Genomic DNA, 24,851 nt, shown 5'->3' with positions numbered 1-24,851 from the left:
ATATATATATATATATATATATATATATATATATATATATATATATATATATATATATATATATATATGATTGAGTTGATAGAAATGCTCTGTGGAAGTTATTAAGAATATATGGTGTGGGAGGGAAGTTGTTAGAAGCAGTGAAAAGTTTTTATTGTGGATGTGAGGCATGTGTAAGTGTAGTAAGAGAGGAAAGTGATTGGTTCTCAATGAACGTTGGTTTGCGGCAAGGGTGCGTGATGTCTTCATGGTTGTTTAATTTGTTTTTGAGTGGAGTTGTTAGGGAGGTGAATGCAAGAGTTTTGGAAAGAGGGGCAAGTATACAGTCTGTTGTGGATGAGAGAGCTTGGGAAGTGTTTCAGTTGTTTTTCGCTGATGATACAGCGCTGTTGGCTAATTTTGGTGAGAAACTGTAGAAGCAGGTGACTGAGTTTGGTAAAGTGTTTGAAAGAAGAAAGCTGAGAGTAAATGTGAATAAGAGCAAGGTTATTAGGTACAGTAGAGTTGAGGGAAAAGTCAATTGGGAGGTAAGATTGAATGGAGAAAGACTGGAGGAATTGAAGTGTTTTAGATATCTGGGAGTGGATTTGGCAGCGGATGGAGCCAAGGAAGCGGAAGTAAATCATAGGGTGGGGGAGGGAGCGAAAGCTCTGGGAGCGTTGAAGAACATGGTGAAGTCGAGAACGTTATCTTGGAAAGCAAAAATGGGTATGTTTGAAGGAATAGTGGATCCAACAATGTTATATGGTTGCAAGGCGTAGGCTGTAGATAGAGCTGTGCGGAGGGTGGATGTGCTTGAAATGAGATGTCTCAGGACAATATGTGGTGCGAGGTTGTTTGATCGAGTGGTTAATGAAAGGGTAAGAGAGATGTGTTGTTATAAAAAGAGTGTGGTTGAGAGAGCAGAGGAAGGTGTTTTGAAATGGCTTGGTCACATGGAGAGAATGAATGAGGAAAGATTGACAAAGAGGATATATGTGTCAGAGGTGGAGGAAACGAGAAGTGGGAGACCAAATTGGAGGTGAAAAGATGGAGTGAAAAAGATTTTGAGTGATCAGGGCCTGAACGTGCAGGAGGGTGAAAGGCGTGGAAGGAGTGAATTGGAGTGAATTGGAACGATGTGGTATACCGGGATCGACATGCTGTCAATGGATTGAACAAGGGCATGTGAAGCGTCGTATATATATATATTTTTTTTTTTTTTTTTTTTTTTTTTTTTTATACTTTGTCGCTGTCTCCCGCGTTTGCGAGGTAGCGCAAGGAAACAGACGAAAGAAATGGCCCAACCCACCCATACACATGTACATACACACGTCCACACACGCAAATATACACACCTACACAGCTTTCCATGGTTCACCCCAGACGCTTCACATGCCTTGATTCAATCCACTGACAGCACGTCAACCCCTGTATACCACATCGCTCCAATTCACTCTATTCCTTGCCCTCCTTTCACCCTCCTGCATGTTCAGGCCCCGATCACACAAAATCCTTTTCACTCCATCTTTCCACCTCCAATTTGGTCTCCCTCTTCTCCTCGTTCCCTCCACCTCCGACACATATATCCTCTTGGTCAATCTTTCCTCACTCATTCTCTCCATGTGCCCAAACCATTTCAAAACACCCTCTTCTGCTCTCTCAACCACGCTCTTTTTATTTCCACACATCTCTTTTACCCTTACGTTACTTACTCGATCAAACCACCTCACACCACACATTGTCCTCAAACATCTCATTTCCAGCACATCCATCCTCCTGCACACAACTCTATCCATAGCCCACGCCTCGCAACCATACAACATTGTTGGAACTACTATTCCTTCAAACATACCCATTTTTGCTTTCCGGGATAATGTTCTCGACTTCCACACATTTTTCAAGGCTCCCAAAATTTTCGCCCCCTCCCCCACCCTATGATCCACTTCCGCTTCCATGGTTCCATCCGCTGACAGATCCACTCCCAGATATCTAAAACACTTCACTTCCTCCAGTTTTTCACCATTCAAACTCACCTCCCAATTGACTTGACCCTCAACCCTACTGTACCTAATAACCTTGCTCTTATTGACATTTACTCTTAACTTTCTTCTTCCACACACTTTACCAAACTCCGTCACCAGCTTCTGCAGTTTCTCACATGAATCCGCCACCAGCGCTGTATCATCAGCGAACAACAACTGACTCACTTCCCAAGCTCTCTCATCCCCAACAGACTTCATACTTGCACCTCTTTCCAAAACTCTTGCATTTACCTCCCTAACAACCCCATCCATAAACAAATTAAACAACCATGGAGACATCACACACCCCTGCCGCAAACCTACATTCACTGAGAACCAATCACTTTCCTCTCTTCCTACACGTACACATGCCTTACATCCTCGATAAAAACTTTTCACTGCTTCTAACAACTTGCCTCCCACACCATATATTCTTAATACCTTCCACAGAGCATCTCTATCAACTCTATCATATGCCTTCTCCAGATCCATAAATGCTACATACAAATCCATTTGCTTTTCTAAGTATTTCTCACATACATTCTTCAAAGCAAACACCTGATCCACACATCCTCTACCACTTCTGAAACCACACTGCTCTTCCCCAATCTGATGCTCTGTACATGCCTTCACCCTCTCAATCAATACCCTCCCATATAATTTACCAGGAATACTCAACAAACTTATACCTCTGTAATTTGAGCACTCACTCTTATCCCCTTTGCCTTTGTACAATGGCACTATGCAAACATTCCGCCAATCCTCAGGCACCTCACCATGAGTCATACATACATTAAATAACCTTAACAACCAGTCAACAATACAGTCACCCCCTTTTTTAATAAATTCCACTGCAATACCATCCAAACCTGCTGCCTTGCCGGCTTTCATCTTCCGCAAAGCTTTTACTACCTCTTCTCTGTTTACCAAATCATTTTCCCTAACCCTCTCACTTTGCACACCACCTCGACCCAAACACCCTATATCTGCCACTCTGTCATCAGACACATTCAACAAACCTTCAAAATACTCATTCCATCTCCTTCTCACATCACCACTACTTGTTTTCACCTCCCCATTTACGCCCTTCACTGAAGTTCCCATTTGCTCCCTTGTCTTACGCACCCTATTTACCTCCTTCCAGAACATCTTTTTATTCTCCCTAAAATTTACTGATAGTCTCTCACCCCAACTCTCATTTGCCCTTTTTTTCACCTCTTGCACCTTTCTCTTGACCTCCTGTCTCTTTCTTTTATACTTCTCCCACTCAATTGCATTTTTTCCCTGCAAAAATCGTCCAAATGCCTCTCTCTTCTCTTTCACTAATACTCTTACTTCTTCATCCCACCACTCACTACCCTTTCTAAACAGCCCACCTCCCACTCTTCTCATGCCACAAGCATCTTTTGCGCAATCCATCACTGATTCCCTAAATACATCCCATTCCTCCCCCACTCCCCTTACTTCCATTGTTCTCACCTTTTTCCATTCTGTACACAGTCTCTCCTGATACTTCTTCACACAGGTCTCCTTCCCAAGCTCACTTACTCTCACCACCTTCTTCACCCCAACATTCACTCTTCTTTTCTGAAAACCCATACTAATCTTCACCTTAGCCTCCACAAGATAATGATCAGACATCCCTCCAGTTGCACCTCTCAGCACATTGACATCCAAAAGTCTCTCTTTCGCACGCCTGTCCATTAACACGTAATCCAATAACGCTCTCTGGCCATCTCTCCTACTTACATAAGTATACTTATGTATATCTCGCTTTTTAAACCAGGTATTCCCAATCAACAGTCCTTTTTCAGCACATAAATCTACAAGCTCTTCACCATTTCCATTTACAACACTGAACACCCCATGCATACCAATTATTCCCTCAACTGCCACATTACTCACCTTTGCATTCAAATCACCCATCACTATAACCCGGTCTCGTGCATCAAAACCGCTAACACACTCATTTAGCTGCTCCCAAAACACTTGCCTCTCATGATCTTTCTTCTCATGCCCAGGTGCATATGCACCAATAATCACCCACCTCTCTCCATCAACTTTCAATTTTACCCATATTAATCGAGAATTTACTTTCTTACATTCTATGACATACTCCCACAACTCCTGTTTCAGGAGTATTGCTACTCCTTCCCTTGCTCTTGTCCTCTCACTAACCCCTGACTTCACTCCCCAGACATTTCCAAACCACTCTTCCCCTTTACCCTTGAGCTTCGTTTCACTCAGAGCCAAAACATCCAGGTTCCTTTCCTCAAACATACTACCTATCTCTCCTTTTTTCACATCTTGGTTACATCCACACACATTTAGGCACCCCACTCTGAGCCTTCGAGGAGGATGAGCACTCCCCGCGTGACTCCTTCTTCTGTTTCCCATTTTAGAAAGTTAATACAAGGAGGGGAGGATTTCCGGCCCCCCGCTCCCGTCCCCTCTAGTCGCTTTCTACGACACGCGAGGAATACATGGGAAGTATTCTTTCACCCCTATCCCCAGGGATAATATACATATATATATATACACACACACACACACACACACACACACGCACACACACACACACACACACACATACATATATATACATATGAAAAATGTAAGAAACAATTTAGAAAACAAACTTTTAGCTTGAAATGAATGAAAAAAATGAACGTCACATAATGGTTCAACCTCTGGCTATGGAAAAGGAAATGTACAATTTATTCACACAAACGTCAATAGCAGTTCTCATCAATTTCACCACTGAATCAATATATATATATATATATATATATATATATATATATATATATATATTATCCCTGGGGATAGGGGAGCAAGAATACTTCCCACGTATTCCCTGCGTGTCGTAGAAGGCGACTAAAAGGGGAGGGAGCGGGGGGCTGGAAATCCTCCCCTCTCGTTTTTTTTTTTTTTTTTTTTTTTTTTTATTTTCCAAAAGAAGGAACAGAGAATTGGGCCAGGTGAGGGTAGTCCCTCAAAGGCTCAGTCCTCTGTTCTTAACGCTACCTCGCTAATGCGGGAAATGGCGAATAGTTTGAAAGAAAGAAAAGAAATATATATATATATATATATATATATATATATATATATATATATATATATATATATATATATATATATATATTCCAATGAGTCTATATTCCGTAGACAGGGAAACAAGTTTAAGTTTAGCATATACAGAAAACCCACCAATGTTTGCTCATACATCCATTATTACTCAACTCAACATAACAGAGTTAAATTATCATTTCAATCTTTGTTCGTTAGGGCATTACGTATCTGCAGTCCAGAGTTTATTGATGATGAGTTTGAGAAGATATATTCTATTGGATCTAAGTTAAAGTACCCTAGATCTTTCATTGATAAATCCCTTAAGTTAGCAAAGAAATCATTTTATAGAGTTGAGCCCAAACCTCCCATTGACACCAAGAATCTTTTAGTTCTCCCTTTTAATAATAATTTCACGTTGCTTCCCAAGTTCCTTAAATCCTTTAATGTAAATGTTGCCTTTAGCAACAATAATACTATAAAAAATATATTAATCAGGAATTCACCAGAAAATTCTCTTGGTTGCATCTATAAAGTTCCTTGTGGAAACTGTGATAAATTTTATGTTGGTCAGACTGTAAGGATCTTTCTGTTAGACTTAAGCAACATAAATTTGGTATAAGAACGGGACAAGAATCAAATGCCTTGTTTAATCATGTTAAAAACTATGATCATTGTATTGACTGAAGTAACGCCATCTCAGTTATTAAGTCTAACTCAATTACCAAGAGAAATATCATTGAATCTTCTATTATCAAATACACAAAGATTTATAGTCTTAATAATAGTGATGGTCTATACAAATTAGATAACTTTATTGTTGATAAGATTTGTAAAATGATAAGTTTATGAACGCTCGTTGTATGTTTTGGACAATCACATGTTTACCAAATGGCGTCCTAGCTTCGTCTCTTCGATGTATATCAATTGACTGTTATATTTCCCTCTTGTGTCTCCCCTGATGATGTGATTACACGAAAGTGCACTTGGGAACTTTTCGTGTTTCATTTTCCCCGTGGACTCATAGGAATATCTTGGTCACGCGCAAAATTGTGATCCTTTCGAACATATATATATATATATATATATATATATATATATATATATATATATATATATATATATATATATATATATATATATATATATATATATATATATATATATATATATTATTATTATTATTATTATACTTTGTCGCTGTCTCCCGCGTTTGCGAGGTAGCGCAAGGAAACAGACGAAAGAAATGGCCCAACCCCCCCCCATACACATGTATATACATACGTCCACACACGCAAATATACATACCTACACAGCTTTCCATGGTTTACCCCAGACGCTTCACATGCCTTGATTCAATCCACTGACAGCACGTCAACCCCGGTATACCACATCGCTCCAATTTACTCTATTCCTTGCCCTCCTTTCACCCTCCTGCATGTTCAGGCCCCGATCACACAAAATCTTTTTCACTCCATCTTTCCACCTCCAATTTGGTCTCCCTCTTCTCCTCGTTCCCTCCACCTCCGACACATATATTTTCTTGGTCAATCTTTCCTCACTCATCCTCTCCATGTGCCCAAACCACTTCAAAACACCCTCTTCTGCTCTCTCAACCACGCTCTTTTTATTTCCACACATCTCTCTTACCCTTACGTTACTCACTCGATCAAACCACCTCACACCACACATTTTCCTCAAACATCTCATTTCCAGCACATCCATCCTCCTGCGCACAGCTCTATCATGGCATAGCCCACGCCTCGCAACCATACAACATTGTTGGAACCACTATTCCTTCAAACATACCCATTTTTGCTTTCCGAGATAATGTTCTCGACTTCCACACATTCTTCAAGGCCCCCAGAATTTTCGCCCCCTCCCCCACCCTATGATCCACTTCCGCTTCCATGGTTCCATCCGCTGCCAGATCCACTCCCAGATATCTAAAACACTTCACTTCCTCCAGTTTTTCTCCATTCAAACTCACCTCCCAATTGACTTGACCCTCAACCCTACTGTACCTAATAACCTTGCTCTTATTCACATCTACTCTTAAATATATATATATATATATATATATATTTTTTTTTCATACTATTCACCATTTCCCGCATTAGCGACGTAGCGTTGAGAACAGAGGACTGGGCCTTTGAGGGAATATCCTCACCTGGCCCCCTTCTCTGTTCCCTCTTTTGGAAAATTAAAAAAAAGCGAGAGGGGAGGATTTCCAGCCCCCCGCTCCCATATTATATATATACCTATACATCTCAATGTACACATATATATACACACACAGACATATACCTATATACACATGTACATAATTCATACTGTCTGCCTTTATTTGTTCCCATCGCCATCCCGCCACACATGGAATAACAACCCCCTCCCCCCTCATGTGTGCGAGGTAGCGCTAGGAAAAGACACCAAAGGCCCCATTCGTTCCCGCTCAGTCTCTAGCTGTCATGTAATAATGCACCGAAACCACAGCTCCCTTTCCACATCCAGGCCCCACACAACTTTCCATGGTTTACCCCAGACGCTTCACATGCCTGGTTCAATCCATTGACAGCATGTCGACCCCGGTATACCACATCGTTCCAATTCACTCTATTCCTTGCCCGCCTTTCACCCTCCTGCATGTTCAAGCCCCGACCCCTCAGAATCTATTTTACTCCATCTTTCTACCTCCAATTTGGTCTGCCAGTTCTCGTTCCCTCCACCTCCGACACATATATCCTCTTGGTCAATCTTTCCTCACTCATTCTCTCCATGTGACCAATCCATTTCAAAACACCCTCTTCTGCTCTCTCAACCACACTCTTTTTATCACCACACATCTCTAACCCTTTCATTACTTACTCAATCAAACCACCTCGCATCACATATTGTCCTCAAACATCTCATTTCCAGCACATCCACCCTACTCCGCACAACTTGACCTATAGCCCACGCCTCGCAACCATACAACATTGTTGGAACCACTATTCCTTCAAACATACCCATTTTTGCTTTCCGAGATAATGTTCTTGACTTCCATACATTCTTCAAGGCTCCCAGAATTTTTGCCCCCTCCCCCACCCTATGATTCACTTCCGCTTCCATGGTTCCATCCGCTGCCAGATCCACTCCCAGATATCTAAAACACTTTACTTACTCCAGTTTTTCTCCATTCAAACTTACCTCCCAATTGACTTGACCCTCAACCCTACTGTACCTAATAACCTTGCTCTTATTCACATTTACTCTTAACTTTCTTCTTTCGCATACTTTACCAAACTCAGTCACCAGCTTCTGCAGTTTCTCACATGAATCAGCCACCAGAGCTGTATCATCAGCGAACAACAACTGACTCACTTCCCAAGCTCTCTCATCCACAACAGACTTCATACTTGCCCCTTTTTCCAAAACTCTTGCATTCACCTCCCTAACAACACCATCCATACACAAATTAAACAACCATGGAGACATCACACTCCCCTGCCGCAAACCTACATTCACTGAGAACCAATCACTTTCCTCTCTTCCTACACGTACACATGCCTTACATCCTTGATAAAAACTTTTCACTGCTTCTAACAACTTGCCTCCCACACCATATATTCTCAGTACCTTCCGCAGAGCATCTCTATCAACTCTATCATATGCCTTCTCCAGATCCATAAATGCTACATACAAATCCATTTGCTTTTCTACGTATTTCTCACATACATTCTTCAAAGCAAACACCTGATCCACACATCCTCTACCACTTCTGAAACCACACTGCTCTTCCCCAATCTGATGCTCTGTACATGCCTTCACCCTCTCAATCAATACCCTCCCATATAATTTACCAGGAATACTCAACAAACTTATACCTCTGTAATTTCAGCACTCACTCATATATATATATATATATATATATATATATATATATATATATATATATATATATATATATATATATATATATATATATATATATACATATATATATATATATATATATATATATATATATATATACATATATATATATATATATATGTATATATATATATATATATATATATATATATATATATATATATATATATATATATATATATATATATATATATATATATATATATATAGATAGATAGATGTAGCGTTGATGAAGGCCTCAGCTACCCGTGCCGTCTCAGATTATATACAAAAGCTATGACTTGGATGACACAGGCTGGAATGACACATACATGCGGCATGGATGAGCTAGTCCTGGAGTGATACCTGGTCTACACATGTAAAAGAGTTATCAAGAGAATTTGATTGAAAATGGGCAATGTTGTTTTCCAAACAGTGAATTAAATCGAGATATGAACGTTACTTCCCTGATCAATATCACTGACCTCAAAAGAATCTGAGGTGCTTAACGAGAGGTAGTCAGTAATGATGCCTGGTGTACAGGAGTATAGTGGTAGAGGTTATTTTTGGTACAAACCCAGAATTTCGAAAGCATTGCATAGAAGTGTATCAGAATCTATTCTTAAGCATTTAGTTGAAATCTTAAGTGAGAATGAATGAAAACTTAGACTAGTCAAATCTCGCACCAATCTGTTATAGAAAGCAGGTCATTATCTCCCAGTGGCCTGATTATCATAGGTGAAACAATCAGACATGCATCATCAGCCCGGCGAGGTCAGCACTCTCGGTCATTTGTTATTTGGTTCGAGCGAAAGCTCCTGAGCAAAAGGGTGTGGCATCAAAGTCTAATCTTGGATCCAAGTTCTCTCTCCTCGTCTAGATTTCCTCCCTTGTCGTGTCCCTTTTCTGTAGATATTACTTTCGTTTTTGTTATCGTGAACCGGCTGGTTGTGTCCCCATGCCATTAGGTAGACCATGCAATATTGTATCGCCGTTGGTAGCTCAAGGTTGGGCTGTTGCGTTGTCTCTTTTTTCCCTTATACCAGTAAGCCTTGGGACTCTCTAGTTTCTCATGTCTTACCTCACTGCTGCAATCTACCCTGTTCTTAAAGGCATGTTTTCCACTTCATTCAAAACTTACAGATTCTTTCTTCTCTCTCCACTGTTTCATCCTTTTATCCACCTTTTTTTATGTTCCGTATAGGGAATCTATACAGTGCTACTAGCGCGCGCGCGCGCGTGTGTGTGTGTGTGTGTGTAATAAGTTAACCTTTCTCCTCACCCTTAATGGATAGGTCAGAGTCAGTGGAAACGAGGGTGTTGTTGTTGTTGTTGGGGGTGGGGGGGGGGATGATGACGGCCTTAGTAATAAAGAAGAGGGTTTAGTTGGAGGTGTAGTGATGATGCCTTTTGCAGCGAAAGCGAAGATGCCGTGAAAAAGACAATGGCGAACACAAAATGGTCCAACCAAGGTTCAAGAGCGGCTGAAGGTATGTGACGGTGTAGAAGAGGGCGCAGTGAAAGAGCGAATAGTGAACCCTAGCTTAGTGAAGATTACAGATGGTGAAGCTGAGAGTGTAGTGATGAAGCGAATATTGAACCTAGCTTAGTAAAGACAATAGTTTGTGAAGAACAGTGTGTAGTGAGGAAAAGATTAGTGATCCTAACTTGGTGAAGATGACGGTTTAAGAAGATGAGGGATTAGTAAAGAAAAGGATACTGAACTTTGCTCAGTGAAGATAAGGGTATTGTGATGATTAAGGCCAGACTTCACCGCAGCGTAGGAAAGATAACGGCGCCGTGAATACGAAGACGTAATGAAGAAGAATGTGATGTACACAATGATCCTAGCTACGTGTACTGTAAACAGGACGTGGCGAAGATGAAAATTCATATAATTGGATGATTAGGGTTAGTGAGGCGTGTAAAGATGATGAAGTTGTGAAGATGAAGATGGTGAGGCGAAGATAAAGGTCTAGGTTACTGAAGATGAAGGTGTAATGAAGAAGGCCTATTTTGACCTGAACCCAAAACCATCTATGCTAAGTTGAAAGCCGGACGAAGATAATGATGGTTGATGATGATGATGATAATAATAATGATAATAATGATAATTATAATAATGATAATGATAATGATGATAATGATAATAATGATAATAATAATAATAATAATAATAATAATAATAATAATAATAATAATGATAATAATAATAATAATGATAATAATAGTAATAATAATAATAATAATAATAATAATGATAATAATAATAATAATAATAATAATGATAATAATAATAATAATAATAATAATAATAATAATAATGATAATAATAATAATAATAATAATAATAATAATAATAAGAAAATAGTGAAGTTGGAGAAAAATGTAGCTTAGACATTGAAGCTTATTGATTCAGTGGTGAAATTGATGAGAACTGCATTTGACGTTTGTGTGAATAAATTGTACATTTCCTTTTCCATAGCCAGAGGTTGAACCATTATGTGACGTTCATTTTTTCATTCATTTCAAGCTAAAAGTTTGTTTTCTAAATTGTTTCTTACATTTTTCATATGTATATGTGTGTGTGTGTGTGTGTGTGTGTGTGTGTGTGTATATATATGTATATTATCCCTGGGGATAGGGGTGAAAGAATACTTCCCACGTATTCCTCGCGTGTCGTAGAAAGCGACTAGAGGGGACGGGAGCGGGGGGCCGGAAATCCTCCCCTCCTTGTATTAACTTTCTAAAATGGGAAACAGAAGAAGGAGTCACGCGGGGAGTGCTCATCCTCCTCGAAGGCTCAGAGTGGGATGCCTAAATGTGTGTGGATGTAACCAAGATGTGAAAAAAGGAGAGATAGGTAGTATGTTTGAGGAAAGGAACCTGGATGTTTTGGCTCTGAGTGAAACGAAGCTCAAGGGTAAAGGGGAAGAGTGGTTTGGAAATGTCTGGGGAGTGAAGTCAGGGGTTAGTGAGAGGACAAGAGCAAGGGAAGGAATAGCAATACTCCTGAAACAGGAGTTGTGGGAGTATGTGATAGAATGTAAGAAAGTAAATTCTCGATTAATATGGGTAAAATTGAAAGTTGATGGAGAGAGGTGGGTGATTATTGGTGCATATGCACCTGGGCATGAGAAGAAAGATCATGAGAGGCAAGTGTTTTGGGAGCAGCTAAATGAGTGTGTTAGCGGTTTTGATGCACGAGACCGGGTTATAGTGATGGGTGATTTGAATGCAAAGGTGAGTAATGTGGCAGTTGAGGGAATAATTGGTATGCATGGGGTGTTCAGTGTTGTAAATGGAAATGGTGAAGAGCTTGTAGATTTATGTGCTGAAAAAGGACTGATGATTGGGAATACCTGGTTTAAAAAGCGAGATATACATAAGTATACTTATGTAAGTAGGAGAGATGGCCAGAGAGCGTTATTGGATTACGTGTTAATTGACAGGCGTGCGAAAGAGAGACTTTTGGATGTCAATGTACTGAGAGGTGCAACTGGAGGGATGTCTGATCATTATCTTGTGGAGGCTAAGGTGAAGATTAGTATGGGTTTTCAGAAAAGAAGAGTGAATGTTGGGGTGAAGAAGGTGGTGAGAGTAAGTGAGCTTGGGAAGGAGACCTGTGTGAAGAAGTATCAGGAGAGACTGTGTACAGAATGGAAAAAGGTGAGAACAATGGAAGTAAGGGGAGTGGGGGAGGAATGGGATGTATTTAGGGAATCAGTGATGGCTTGCGCAAAAGATGCTTGTGGCATGAGAAGAGTGGGAGGTGGGCTGTTTAGAAAGGGTAGTGAGTGGTGGGATGAAGAAGTAAGAGTATTAGTGAAAGAGAAGAGAGAGGCATTTGGACGATTTTTGCAGGGAAAAAATGCAATTGAGTGGGAGAAGTATAAAAGAAAGAGACAGGAGGTCAAGAGAAAGGTGCAAGAGGTGAAAAAAAGGGCAAATGAGAGTTGGGGTGAGAGACTATCAGTAAATTTTAGGGAGAATAAAAAGATGTTCTGGAAGGAGGTAAATAGGGTGCGTAAGACAAGGGAGCAAATGGGAACTTCAGTGAAGGGCGTAAATGGGGAGGTGATAACAAGTAGTGGTGATGTGAGAAGGAGATGGAATGAGTATTTTGAAGGTTTGTTGAATGTGTCTGATGACAGAGTGGCAGATATAGGATGTTTGGGTCGAGGTGGTGTGCAAAGTGAGAGGGTTAGGGAAAATGATTTGGTAAACAGAGAAGAGGTAGTAAAAGCTTTGCGGAAGATGAAAGCCGGCAAGGCAGCAGGTTTGGATGGTATTGCAGTGGAATTTATTAAAAAAGGGGGTGACTGTATTGTTGACTGGTTGGTAAGGTTATTTAATGTATGTATGACTCATGGTGAGGTGCCTGAGGATTGGCGGAATGCGTGCATAGTGCCATTGTACAAAGGCAAAGGGGATAAGAGTGAGTGCTCAAATTACAGAGGTATATGTTTGTTGAGTATTCCTGGTAAATTATATGGGAGAGTATTGATTGAGAGGGTGAAGGCATGTACAGAGCATCAGATTGGGGAAGAGCAGTGTGGTTTCAGAAGTGGTAGAGGATGTGTGGATCAGGTGTTTGCTTTGAAGAATGTATGTGAGAAATACTTAGAAAAGCAAATGGATTTGTATGTAGCATTTATGGATCTGGAGAAGGCATATGATAGAGTTGATAGAGATGCTCTGTGGAAGGTATTAAGAATATATGGTGTGGGAGGCAAGTTGTTAGAAGCAGTGAAAAGTTTTTATCGAGGATGTAAGGCATGTGTACGTGTAGGAAGAGAGGAAAGTGATTGGTTCTCAGTGAATGTTGGTTTGCGGCAGGGGTGTGTGATGTCTCCATGGTTGTTTAATTTGTTTATGGATGGGGTTGTTAGGGAGGTAAATGCAAGAGTCTTGGAAAGAGGGGCAAGTATGAAGTCTGTTGGGGATGAGAGAGCTTGGGAAGTGAGTCAGTTGTTGTTCGCTGATGATACAGCGCTGGTGGCGGATTCATGTGAGAAACTGCAGAAGCTGGTGACGGAGTTTGGTAAAGTGTGTGGAAGAAGAAAGTTAAGAGTAAATGTGAATAAGAGCAAGGTTATTAGGTACAGTAGGGTTGAGGGTCAAGTCAATTGGGAGGTGAGTTTTGAATGGAGAAAAACTGGAGGAAGTGAAGTGTTTTAGATATCTGGGAGTGGATCTGTCAGCGAATGGAACCATGGAAGCGGAAGTGGATCATAGGGTGGGGGAGGGGGCGAAAATTTTGGGAGCCTTGAAAAATGTGTGGAAGTCGAGAACATTATCCCGGAAAGCAAAAATGGGTATGTTTGAAGGAATAGTAGTTCCAACAATGTTGTATGGTTGCGAGGCGTGGGCTATGGATAGAGTTGTGCGCAGGAGGATGGATGTGCTGGAAATGAGATGTTTGAGGACAATGTGTGGTGTGAGGTGGTTTGATCGAGTAAGTAACGTAAGGGTAAGAGAGATGTGTGGAAATAAAAAGAGCGTGGTTGAGAGAGCAGAAGAGGGTGTTTTGAAATGGTTTGGGCACATGGAGAGAATGAGTGAGGAAAGATTGACCAAGAGGATATATGTGTCGGAGGTGGAGGGAACGAGGAGAAGAGGGAGACCAAATTGGAGGTGGAAAGATGGAGTGAAAAGGATTTTGTGTGATCGGGGCCTGAACATGCAGGAGGGTGAAAGGAGGGCAAGGAATAGAGTGAATTGGAGCGATGTGGTATACAGGGGTTGACGTGCTGTCAGTGGATTGAATCAAGGCATGTGAAGCGTCCGGGGTAAACCATGGAAAGCTGTGTAGGTATGTATATTTGCGTGTGTGGACGTGTGTATATACATGTGTAGGGGGTGGGTTGGGCCATTTCTTTCGTCTGTTTCCTTGCGCTACCTCGCAAACGCGGGAGACAGCGACAAAGTATAAAAAAAAAAAAAAAAAAAAAATAATAATAATAATAATGATAATAATGATAACAATATTTATAATGATAATGATAATGATGATGATAATAATGATAATAATAATGATGATAATAATAATGATAATAATAATAATAATATTGATAATAATAATGATAATAATAATAATGATAATAATGATAATAATGATAGCAACAATAATGATAATAATAATGATAATAATGATAATGATAATGATAATAATAATAACAATAATAATAATAATAATAATAATAATAATAATAATAATAATAATAATAATAATAATAATAATAACAATAATAATAATAATGAAAATAATAATAATAGTAATGATAATAATAATGATGATAATAATAGCCATAATAATAGTAATGATAATAATAATAATGATAATGATGATAATGATTATATGTAAATGATGATAAATTTTTTTTATATCTGAACTCATTTTCTGCGTTACTGACGTAGCCTAAGTAATAGACGAAGAAAGGCCATATCCTTTCACACTCATTCTCTAGCTGTCATGTGTAATGCACCGAAACCACAGCTCCCTATGCACATCCAGTCCCCACAGACATATACATAGTTTACCCCAAACGATTCACATGCCATCGTTTAGTCCACTGACAGCACGTCGTCCCCAGTATACTACATTTTTCCAATTCACTCTATCTCGATCGCTCATAATCTTTTTTCAACTCATCCTTCCATTTCCAATTTGTTCTTCCTGTTCTTCTTTTATCCTTCACTTCTGACACATATATCCTCTTTGTCAACCTTTCCTCACTCATTGTTTATATATGTCCAAACCATTTCAGCACACCCTCTTCTGCTCTCTCAACCACACTTTTTTTAATTACCACACATCTCTCTTACTCTTTCATTGTTTGCTTACTCGATCATACCACCTCACATAACATATTGTCCATAAACATATAATTTACAACACATCCACCCTCCTCCGCAAGAACCCTCGCCCCCTCATCCCTCATTCACCCTATGACTCAATTTTGCTCACATCGTTCCATTTGCTGCCATGTTCACTCCTAGGTATCTAATAATCTTCACTTCCTCCAGGCTTTCTCCATTCAAACTTACACCCCAGGCTGACCTGTCCTTCATCCCTGCTGAATCCAATAATTTTGATTCTATTTACATTCACTCTCAACTTCCTCTTTTCACATACTCTTCCTGTCTCAGTCACAAACTTCTGCAGTTTCTCACCCGAATACGCTACCAGTGTTGCATTATCAGCAAACAACATGTGACTCACTTCCCGTGCCCTCTCATCCCCCTCTGTCCAAGACTCTCACATTTACCTCCCTTACCACCTGATCCATAATCAACTTGAACAACCATGGTGACATCACACATCCCTGCCGTAGACTAGCCTTCACTTTGAGCCAGTAATTCTCCTTTCTTCCTACTCACACACATACGTTACATCCTTCATAAAAACATTGCTCCTAGCAGCTGTTCTCCTACACTGTATATTCTTAAGACCTCCCACAAGGCTAAGCCAATAAACTTAGTAATAATAATAATGATAGTGATAATAATAATAATGATAATGATTATGTAATGATAATCATTACATATCAATAATGATGATGACGATGATATTGATAATAGTGGTAATGATAATAACAATAACAATAATAATTTTATAATAATAACAATGATAATAATGATAATGATGATACTACTAATAATAATAGTAATGATATTATCATCATTATCATTAACATTCAAAATTTGTCTTATCGTCTTATCAAATTATTTTCTACCTGCATGTATTTCCTGTCAATGTGAGTTAACCTCTGGAACAGTTAACTGAGTCGAAGGAAAAGTCCTCGCCTGTCTCCACCATTTGTGTCTAATACAAATGGCGAGGTTAACCAGTCCCACGCTCCAGTCACCTTTTACGATACGCAGGGAATATGTAGACACTATTCTTTCTCTCTTGTCCTTAGAGATAGTAGATGATGATGATAATGATGAAAATAACTATAACATTTTTTTTTTTAAGTATACTCGGTTACCACTTCCCACGTTTGTGAGGTAGCGCCAGGAACAGGCGAAGAAAGGCCACATTTGTTCACATCCATTCTCTAGCTGTCATGTGCAATGAATGGAAACAACAGCTCCCTATCCACAACCAGGCACCAGGTTTTCCTATCTTTTATCCCGGCTGCTTCAAACGTCCTGGTTCAGTCCAATGACAGCACCTCGATCCCTGTATATCACATCCTTCCAATTCACTCTATCCCATACACCCCTTTCACCCTATTGCATGTTCAGGCCCTGATCGCCCAAGCACTTTTCACTCTATTCTTCCATTTTCAATTTGGTCTACCCTTTCTTCTGTTCTCTTCATTTCTGACACCTTCTATCGTCTTTGTTAACCTCTCCTTACTCATTCTCTCCATCTATTCAAACCATTTTAACATATCCTTTTCTGCTCTCTTATTACCACCTCACACCACATATTATTCCTCAACATTTCATTTCCAGTGCTTTCACCGTCCTCCGCACATCCTCATCTGTAGCCCATGTCCCGCATCCAAGTAACATTGCTGGAAGTGCTAGACTTTCAATTGTACCTATTCTTACCCTCCTAGATAAAAAAAGAAAAAAATGATAATGCATCAAAGTGATTTCAGGTTACATATGAGCTGGTCAAAATACAATGGCAAAACATAACACTTCTACATGTAAGGAATGGCTTTTATTGCAGTCTGTTCACTCGTGAAACTTTATAAGCAAATGGAGCTTTTAGGGAATTTTCATAACTTCAACAAAACATTCAGGAAATTTATCCCATCACCTGTGGTGGCGGCCAGAGGACGTGTGGCCAAGGTGGGCGCTGGCATCAAGAACGACCTGTCGTGACGAATGCTCATGTGGCATCCCCGGGAGGGAGAAGAGGGACGAAAGGATGGGCTTTCTGGCGAACAAAAGAAAGACTGAGCGAACGGACGCATGAACACGACACCAATACCAATTTACCTGTACGGGGAAAGGAACTTATCGAGGGGCGTTTGAAAGCACACTAGAATCACTTGCCCCAAAACGCCTACCTCTCAGCACGATATTGTTCAGGTGAAGTGCTCTGACTCTTTGTCTGACTCTTCTCTCTCTCTCTCTCTCTCTCTCTCTCTCTCTCTCTCTCTCTCTCTCTCTCTCTCTCTCTCTCTCTCTCTCTCTCTCTCTCTCTCTCTCTCTCTCTCTTTTTCTTTTAGGGGCAGACTTTGCCTGACAGGAAGTTGCCCAGAGCTGGGTATTGGTGGGTGCTAGTATGGGCAGGCCGTGTCAGGAACCCACACCGCCCGGGCTAACCCTCTGATCACATTATCTCTTGCCTTATGACCAATCTGGGAGGCCCAGGTAACACGATTGGCGAGGACCACCATCAACGTTGGTCGAGGAAATTCTCCTCGAGGCCGGAGTATGGAGGTCCATCTAACGTCATTGTCAAGGACATCTATGGAAAGTGGGGAACTGCTATGTTTTTCGAGGTAACGCGGGTGTCAAGGTGTACATCGGAATGAGGGGAAAAGCTCACCGAGGCCAGAGTACGGAGGACCAGGTAACGACTACGTCATGGGCAGCCAACGAAAACGAGGAACAGCTCCTCTAGGCCTCAGCTACAGAGACCTATATAACTTGGTTGTTAAGAACCGACAAGGGAGGCGAGAAGCCATTCTTCAAGGGTTCAGCATGAATTGGCAAGGTGAGGAACAACTATTCCTCGAGACCACAGGATGGCGGCCGTACCAACGTGGTTATCGAAGAACACCGAGGCAGGAATACATCGCTCCTCAAGGTTGGCAGACGTCACCCACAGCAAACATCATCAGGGCGGGTGTATGCCAGCGGCGTCCAAGGTGTGTGTGCCGAGATCTTCAATAGATTTGCCACATTCAGCAAACATCACGCAGCAAAATCGTATTACTGTGGATTTAGGATTACCTGGCGAACCCTGAGAATCCCCGAGGGTCTTGTGTGTGCTGAGGATTTGAGGAAGGGAGGGGGAGGGAAGGAAGCAGGAGGGTGGAGTGGGATTGGGGGGAAGCGGAGGGGAAATAGGCCTAATGGAGGGGGTGAGGAGGGTTGTGTCGCTCACTTGGCAGTCCGCACCAACAGTGGCTCACTTGGCAAGCCACCCAACATGTGGCTTACCTGCCACGCTGTTGCCCCTGTAGTTCACCTGGCAAGGTGTGCCCCTGGTAGCTCACCTAGCAGGATGTCCCCATTATAGCTCACCTGGCAAGGTGTGCCACTGGTAGCTCACCTTACAAAGTGTTCCCTTGGTAGCTCACCTGGCAAAGTGTGCCTCTGGCAGCTCACCTGGCAAAGTGTGCCTCTGGCAGCTCACCTGGCAAAGTGTCCCTCTGGCAGTTCACCTGGCAGGATGCCCCCATGGTAGCTCACCTGGCAAGGTGTGCCCTTGGTAGCTCACCTTGCAAAGGTGTTCCCTTTGTAGTTCACCTGACAAGATGTGCCCCTGGCAGCTCACCTAGGAGGATGTCCCCATGATAACGTACCTGGCAAGGTGTGACCGTGGTAGCTCACCTTGCAAGATGTCCCCTTTTAGCTCACCTGGCAACTCATCTGACAGGATATCCTCTGATAGTTCACCTGGCATGGTGTGCTTCTGGTAGTTCACCTGGCATGGTGTGCTTCTGGTAGTTCACCTGGCGATACTCCTCTAGCAGCTCACAAGACACGGTGTCGGCCTAGTAGCTCACCTGGTAGGATGTTCCCCTGGTAGCTCATCCAGCAGGATGTTCCCCTGGTAGCTCATCCAGCAGGATGTTCCCTGGTAGCTCATCCAGCAGGATGTTCCCGTGTTAGTTCATCCAGCAGGATGTTCCCTGGTAGTTCATCCAGCAGGATGTTCCCGTGTTAGTTCATCCAGCAGGATGTTCCCTGGTAGTTCATCCAGCAGGATGTTCCCCTGGTAGCTCATCCAGCAGGATGTTCCCTGGTAGTTCATCCAGCAGGATGTTCCCTGGTAGCTCATCCAGCAGGATGTTCCCTGGTAGTTCATCCAGCAGGATGTTCCCGTGTTAGTTCATCCAGCAAGATGTTCCCGTGGTAGTTCATCCAGCAGGATGTTCCCGTGTTAGTTCATCCAGCAAGATGTTTCCTGGTAGTTCATCCAGCAGGATGTTCCCGTGGTAGCTCATCCAGAAGGATGTTCCCGTGGTAGCTCATCCAGCAGGATGTTCCCGTGTTAGTTCATCCAGCAAGATGTTTCCTGGTAGTTCATCCAGCAGGATGTTCCCGTGGTAGCTCATCCAGCAGGATGTTCCCGTGTTAGTTCATCCAGCAGGATGTTCCCGTGTTAGTTCATCCAGCAGGATGTTCCCCTGGTAGTTCATCCAGCAGGATGTTCCCGTGTTAGTTCATCCAGCAGGATGTTCCCCTGGTAGCTCATCCAGCAGGATGTTCCCGTGATAGCTCATCCAGCAGGATGTTCCCCTGGTAGTTCATCCAGCAGGATGTTCCCCTGGTAGTTCATCCAGCAGGATGTTCCCGTGGTAGGTCATCCAGCAGGATGTTCCCGTGTTAGTTCATCCAGCAGGATGTTCCCCTGGTAGCTCATCCAGCAGGATGTTCCCGTGATAGCTCATCCAGCAGGATGTTCCCCTAGTAGTTCATCCAGCAGGATGTTCCCCTGGTAGCTCATCCAGCAGGATGTTCCCCTGGTAGTTCATCCAGCAGGATGTTCCCGTGTTAGTTCATCCAGCAGGATGTTCCCTGGTAGTTCATCCAGCAGGATGTTCCCCTGGAGCCCACCTATCAGGGTATCTTCGTGGTAGGTCACCTGGCAGGATGCTCCCCTCGTAGCTCACGTAACAGGCTATCTCACCTGTGCCTCAAGTATCAGGCTGTCCCCTTTATGCCTCCACTGGTAGGCCGCCCACCTGACTGTTGCACAACTGGCGACCCAGCTCTCTCCACGTGGCTCACCAGGTGAACTGAACCACCATCTATTCCACATTGAGAAGCAGTACCACCTCGGGTTCCACCTCACTCTCCACAGACAGACGAGAGAGAGGGTAAAAAAAAAAGCCATAAAAAGCGAGCTTCCAAACCCATGACGTCAGCACCAGAGACGCCAGCAACATTAATGTGTTTGTTCTTTACGTTCGTCGTTGTACAGAATGAAATTAATGTTACGGCTATCATGTGTGTCCGCCATGACTACACCCGACATTTGTTTTCGTTCGTATAAAGCCACTGGAGATATACGGAGAGAACTGACTCATTTGGCTGAGGTCAGAGAAAAAGAATGCTGTCCTCTCTCTCTCTCTCTCTCTCTCTCTCTCTCTCTCTATATATATATATATATATATATATATATATATATATATATATATATGAAATATATACACACACACACATATATCTTTCTTTCATACTATTCGCCATATCCCGCGTTAGCGAGGTAGCGTTAAGAACAGAGGACTGGGCCTTAGATGGAATATCCTCACCTGGCCCTTTTCTCCGTTTCTTCTTTTGGAAAATTAAAAAAAAAGGAAAAACGGGAGGGGAGGATATCCAGCCACCCGCTCCCTCCCCTTTTAGCCGCCTTCTACGACACGCAGGGAATGCGTGGGAAGTATTCTTTCTCCCCTATCCCCAGGGATAACACACATATATACATATATATATGTGTATATATATATATATATATATATATATATATATATATATATATATATATATATATATATATATATATATATATATATATTTTTTTTTTTTCTTTTTTTTTTTTTCATACTATTCGCTATTTCCCGCGATAGCGAGGTAGCGTTAAGAACAGAGGACTGGGCCTTTGAGGGAATATCCTCACCTGGACCTCTTCTCTGTTCCTTCTTTTGGAAAAAAAAAAAAAAAAAAAACAAAAAAAAAAACGAGAGGGGAGGATTTCCAGCCCCCCGCTCCCTTCCCTTTTAGTCGCCTTCTACGACACGCAGGGAATACGTGGGAAGTATTCTTTCTCCCCTATCCCCAGGGATATATATATATATATATATATATATATATATATATATATATATATATATATATATATATAAGTATATATATGCATATAAGTATATATATATATATATATATATATATATATATATATATATATATATATATATATATATATATATATATATATATATATATATATATATAAACATATGAGTGTGGCTGTAGTGTACTGTCCACCAATCCCCCCTTCTCTCTCCCCCCTCTCTCTCTCTCTCTCTCTCTCTCTCTCTCTCTCTCTCTCTCTCTCTCTCTCTCTCTCTCTCTCTCTCTTTCCACATATCTTCACCGCTTCAATCCTCACCATCTCCCTTTCACCCTTTGCTTCTCTCCAATTAGCCCATTTCCCACAGCTCCTCTCTGTCCTTCTCATTCGTACCCCTCGCCCAGCATGACTTACCCTCTCTAACAAACCCATAACCGCAATCATCCCATCACTCGACACCTACACCCGAGCCCCACAGCCGGCACCCTTCCCGTGCTTCAGGGCGACACTGCCGGTATTGTTGGCCCGCCACACCCGTTGACACTCGCTGATGAGTAACAAATCGTGACCAGAAGCCGGAAAAAGGTTAAAAGACAGGACCGGAGCAGTTAACAGCCCCAGCCGCGCACCACACAAAGGGTGGGGGACGTGTGCAGCATGGTGCTGTCAGGGGAGCAGGGGCACGATGAGGGGCAGGAAGAAGGCAGGGAGGAGAGCAGGGAGGGGAGGAAGGGCCAGAAAGAGGGGGAGAAAAAGAAAAAGAAGAAACAGGAGAGGAGAAGGAGAAGGAGGAGAACTCAAATGGAGTAAACGTGACATAATAAGATAGGGTAGGGAAAGGACGAAGAAGAGGAGGGGGAGGAGGAGAAAGAGGAGGAGGAGGAGGAGGAGGAGGAGGAGGAGGAGGAAGATGAATACAAGTAATGGAGCAAGAGGAAGAGTGCAAGAAGAGGAGGATGATTACTGGGAGGATGACGAGTGGCAGAGGGAAGACAGGGAAGTGGGTGATGTACTAGAGGTTCAGGAGGAAGCGAAGTGGCAGCAGGAGGGGCAAGTAGTGGAGGACTACGAGGTAGCGGTAAAGATGAAGGAGGAGGAGGAGGGGAAGGACAAGCGCATGAAGGGGCAAAGGTGAAAAGGCAAGAGGTATAGGTATAAGAAATGGAGATGTAGGAGGAGGAGCGGAGGGATGCCGAGGGGAAAAGAGGACTCGAGGCGGAGGAGGTGGAGGTGGAGGGGGAGGGGGTGGAGGGACAGGCGGAGGAACGTGATAATGTCAGTTTCATCTAATTAGATTTTACTCAGGAATTTCTGAGTAACTTAAGAGAAGGTCAGGCATGTCAGGATCTCCAAATTGTCTCGCATGTCAACACCTCTCACATATCCGGTACTTCACAACCTCCCACAATTCAGGCATCTCAGACCTCCCACACTTCAGGCATGTCAGGACATCACATACGTTGGTCATATTGGTACCTCCCGCACGTCAGGCATCTCAGCAGCCACACACGTCAGCACTTATCATACATCAGACATGTAAGCACCTCCCACACGTCGGCATGTCAGCATCTCCCACACATCAAACATATCAGCATCCACCAGAAGTCAGACATGTTAGCATCTACCACATAACTATGTCCATGAGCGGGTCTTAGGGGCTAAATGACATGAAGGAAATAATAGAAAAGAGTTACAACATATGAATGATGAGCAGCATCAACCTTGGGTTACCCGTTGGTTGAAAAGACGACGTTTGAAATACATATCATAAAATAGATTTATGCTCATAACACCAGCGAGGCCGACTTGTAAACCTCAATAATTAGCGTAGAAGAACAAAGGAACTTATCAGGGAAAGTTCCACTAGGAGTGTGTCACCAAACCCCTACTCTGCCTCTAGCAAGGAGCTGACGCAGGGCAGTAGGAGAGGCATTGATGGGCCGGCTTGTGTTGGAAACACACACACTGGTCTCACTCCTTGTGTTCTCACTCCTTGTTGTCAGGCTTAGGAATAAACATATTTTTCTAATGTAGATTTTGACGGTAAGCCTAAGAAGAATCCGGAATGATAGACTTGTCAAATATTCTATGAATTATGATGATTGCTTATTATCATCCATATATTATCAAATCTTTAAACATCACATGATAGCTTTTTGATAACATGACACGTACTTCTAATTATATTCATGTAAAATCTTTGTCAGTATCTTAACAATGATCTACTCTCATATACATACATATATGTATAAATATATATATATATATATATATATATATATATATATATATATATATATATATATATATATATATATATATATATCTTTTCTTTTTCTTTCATACTGTTCGCCATATTCAGCGTTAGCGAGGTCGCGTTAAGAACAGAGGGCTGGGCCTTTGAGGGAATATCCTCACCTGGCCCTCTTCTCTGTTCCTTCTTTTGGAAAATTAAAAAAGAAAAAAAAAGAGAGGGGAGGATTGCAGCCACCCGCTCCCTCCCCTTTGAGTCGCCTTCTACGACACGCAGGGAATATGTGGGAAGTATTCTTTCTCCCCTGTCCCCAGGGATACTATACATATATATATATATATATATATATATATATATATATATATATATATATATATATATATATATATATATATATATATATATATATATATATATATATATATATATCTTCTTCCATACTATTCGCCATTTCCCGCGATAGCGAGGTAGCGTTAAGAACAGAGGACTGGGCCTTTGAGGGAATACCCTCACTTGGCCCCCTTCTCTGTTCCTTCTTTTGGAAAAAAAAAAAAAAACCGAGAGGGGAGGATTTCCAGCCCCCCGCTCCCTTCCCTTTTAGTTGCCTTCTACGACACGCAGGGAATACGTGGGAAGTATT

This window comes from Panulirus ornatus, chromosome 3 (assembly GCF_036320965.1).
Source record: "Panulirus ornatus isolate Po-2019 chromosome 3, ASM3632096v1, whole genome shotgun sequence".
NCBI lineage: Eukaryota > Metazoa > Arthropoda > Malacostraca > Decapoda > Palinuridae > Panulirus > Panulirus ornatus.
The sequence above is the reverse complement of the archived record's forward strand: the minus strand, read 5'-3'. Positions refer to the sequence as shown.